The sequence below is a fragment of the Oryzias latipes genome, chromosome 8 (assembly GCF_002234675.1).
Source record: "Oryzias latipes chromosome 8, ASM223467v1".
In the NCBI taxonomy this organism is placed as follows: Eukaryota; Metazoa; Chordata; class Actinopteri; order Beloniformes; family Adrianichthyidae; genus Oryzias; species Oryzias latipes.
The window spans coordinates 5,658,505-5,662,503 of NC_019866.2; positions in this window are offsets into that span (position 1 = coordinate 5,658,505).

The window sequence follows — 3,999 nt, forward strand, 5'->3', positions numbered from 1 at the left end:
AGGTAAGTAGCTGCTGCGTTTTTGCAATTATCTTTAAGCAATGACATTGAAGCAACATCAATAGGACGGTTTTCATTCTGACTTTGCAGGCAAATTTAGCTTTAGGTGGATGGACATCATTTGGGGGAGTTTGGGATCGGTTCAGGAGCTTTTATTTCCTGGTTGAGATACGTTTCAAGCAGGGAAGTGCGATCTGGAGAGAGGCAGGTGACAGGCAGTGCTTAGTTTACTCAGCATTAGCTAATAATGTAAAGGTTATTATTACTTTTTTACATTCTAGACATTTTTTTTCCATGTCCTCCCTTGCTATTTGATAGGTCATATTTCACTTCAGACCTGACATGATTTGAAGTTGAAAATACAGAATGAGGCAGAAAAACAACTGAGCTTGTTCTTATATATAATAATATTAACAATGCATCATTTGTTCTACGACATACGTTTTTGGGAGGATTTTAACTGTTGGTGTTGCGCAAACTTCTTTTTTATACACAACTATAGAAAAACAAGAAGTAATTTTTGGAGTTCTCAAGTGATATTTGATTTGATTCTTAATGTTAAATTTAATATTTGGAAATTTTATATTCACAAGAACTGGTTTGTAAAAATCAAACTCGTCTTTATTGTGTTTCACAAGAACATTTTCTTTTATTTTATCTCACCTACATTCATTAAAGGAAAAGTACAAGAACAATTTCCCCTTATGTTTATGATAAGTTAAACTAGAAATCCTATATGGTTTAATCATTTGTATTTTTTTCACATTCCATTCATATTTTGCTCCAACTGACTACAAAAACGGGGAATGTAATATTATCAAAAATGTGTTAAAGTTGTAATTTTTTGTCAAATCAGGACGTGATAAATAATGAATGAGTAATTACTGCTAATTAATCATTGATCAATATTTTAGATGTGTTTTTTTGCTGGGTGTAGTGCTCTTTAGATGACTTTTCTGGCAACGCTGGCAGAGATCAAATGATGATTCAAAGCATTTTTTTTAAATGGTCAAGTGAAGCATAGGGATCTGAGGGGCTGTGAAAACAGGAAAATGCAATACACTTTTTGCCAATTCCCAAAACTGCTGGAAGAAAGATAAAAAAAAAGGAAAAACAAGAACAGAATAAAAACTTTAAAACTCAGTTTCTTTTGCTTCTTTAGTAAAATCCGACAAATTAAAGAAAATACAGAAAGTCGTCATTTGTTCCTGCTAGGAAGTGAGGGATAAACAAATGACTGCATTTAATAAATGTATGGCTCTTCCAAGTTAAAAACAATGCATATCATATTAAACTAATGTCTTTAACATTTAAAGGTGACTTAAGTTTTAAATTCTTATCAAGACAGTTGGATTCTTTAAATCAACGTTGTCTAAAAGTGGACCATAAGGAAGTTATTCGACATTTTACCCCATACTGTTGGTAAGGGTTTAAAAATAATAATTAATTCAATCACTGCCCACAAAGGGGCTTGCCCCTCGCACATGAAGGCCGTGTCACACTGCCGCTACGTACATTGTGCGGATCCAAGGAACCACGTTAAAATAAATATGAAGAAAGCATGCAAAGAACACATAAACCCACGCTTCATTGAATTTCTTCACTTTTAAATTTAGAGCACTGAGCAAAAATCACATAGCGTCAGGACCATGGTCAGCTCCCGCCGTGGGCCCTCTCAATGCTTTGTTTTAATTAAACAGTTGGATTCAAGACGGGAGACTCCCGGTGGGAGTCGCAGCTGGGGAGATCCACGAGAAGTGCTTGGCGCCATACCTAACCCCCTCCGATGACCCGCCTTTTGCGTGAAGCCAGACACCACCCTGCAAGAGACCTGACCCTTCACGCAGAGTGGGAGCCCCCCACTCTGCGAATTTATAGATATCAGGGGGAAAAAACATCTTATTTATCCACTGTCTTAAAATTTTTAATGGTGTTACTATGGCATAAAGACTATCAACAAACTTTGTAATACATCAAAACAGCAAGTAAAAATTCTGAAAATTGGCAAACCTTTCCTGCCAAAAACCTAGTGGAATGATAATGTACTACAGGGCAGAAAACCAAGTAATATACAACAGCTTTTGGGGAAGGTTTGGATCGTAATAATGTGATTGGGTTCCCAGAAATGCACATATCACATATGATATGTGTATATAGGGTTTATCTTAACAAACCCAGAATGATTCAAAAGCATTTGCCTCCATACATCCACACACAAAGCCAGTCAACCTGTACTAATTATTTTTAACTGTTTTCGGCCGTTGTCACGGAAACATTTTAACTATTAACTTTCTCAGATGTTTATTAAGCTAAAATATTCAGACATCTGGCAGAGAAACAATTACAAGTATTTCAGAGCAAAACACTTCAGTGTTCATCGTAGCCATAGAAATGAAAACATCATTTTCAATTAAAAAACTGCCTCAATGTTTTACACAATGCAGCCGGGGAATCGATCTGAAATTGAAAACCCACGAAGACTTCAGCTTCAGGAGGAAGCTAACACTCCTTGAAGATAGTTTCCACACACCTGAGACACATTAAAAAACAACACGTGTCAGCGCGGTGAAACCTAAAAGCAGCTGCCTAAGTACATAACCACTGAGGGGCTTTCAAATGAGCGCCTGCAGCTCACAGTGGGATGGGTTGTGACACCCATTCTAAGTGAGATGGATTACACAGAGCTAGTTTGATTTGAGCAGCAAGTCATTTACAGGCTCAGATACAACACTAGAGAGGTGCCTATTTGTTTCACAAAGACTCCAAAACTCTCATAAGTCCAGGTGTGAGAGTGAAACCATGCCCTGGTCTCCATGTTGGCTGATGTATTCAGACTTTTGCTTAGTATCATGGACTGTAAAAAGAAAAAAGGACGAATCAAGGTGTGACGTGAACCCATAAAAAATGCCTGAATTCCAGCTTTCACGTAACGAGGCAAAATCCCTCACCATTGCCTCCTGATATGGGCGCCACCATGTTGAAACCAGTCGTCAGTGATTGGTCCGAGTTGCTCTGAGTCATGGTATCTATGGTAAGGGCGACAGTAGTTGCTATAGATACTACGACTCAGAGCGACTTGGACCAATCACTGTTGACTGGTTTCAACATGGTAGCGGCCGTATCAGGAAACAATGGTACTTCCTATTTGGGAACACAAGAAGAGAGGGGTTGAACTGTCCGTCACTTTTACAGTTGATTCTTAGTATCCACTACCATTTTTATACTTTGGGCTGTGAGCATTTTGACATGAGAAGAGCTCAGAAATAATCCTTACATGTCCAAATGCAGAGAAAGAGAGTCCTCCAGAAAAACACAAAAAAATTACAACAATATAAAACAAGCAGCGGGTACTTACCATCGAACTGTTCATCCCTTTTTTGCCATTTTTTTATTTAATTGTAATAAAAGAAATGTGTGAGACTCTTAAATGATAATGTATTTTTGCAAATTGCAATAATTTGAGTGAGCTGACAGGCTTTGCATAGTAAGACAGCAGTGCAGATAAATGAGGCTTAAAGGGAACGAGTTAAACAAAGTAGGAATAAATTAAGTCTTAATTTTCCACAAATCACTGGTAGGCCCAGCATTTCTGTTTACAGTGCAATTAATTTCAATTCTGATGTGGGGAAAGGTTGGACTAATTCCATTTGATCTGACTAAATGGATCCTATTTAACATAACAATGAGCAATGAATGCCAAAACAACCCATTTTAAAAGTGTGCTTTTACAGAATTTGAAAGCAGAACTGTGATTAACAAATAAAGTAGAAACTTTCTGTCGGTTCTTAGGTGGTTAAGCTTAACGAATCGAAAAGAGGGCCACAAAACAGACAATAACCAGTGAAACAAGGAGAGAAATCAATTAGGGGCCAACATTCAAGCTTGAAAGTTTTGGGTAAGAGGCGCCCTCCTGTGGACAAGAATCAACATTACAGCTTAGGTTGTGCTTTCTTGTTTCTTAACACCAAAAAATGTCGGACTTAATAAACATTGCCTGAAG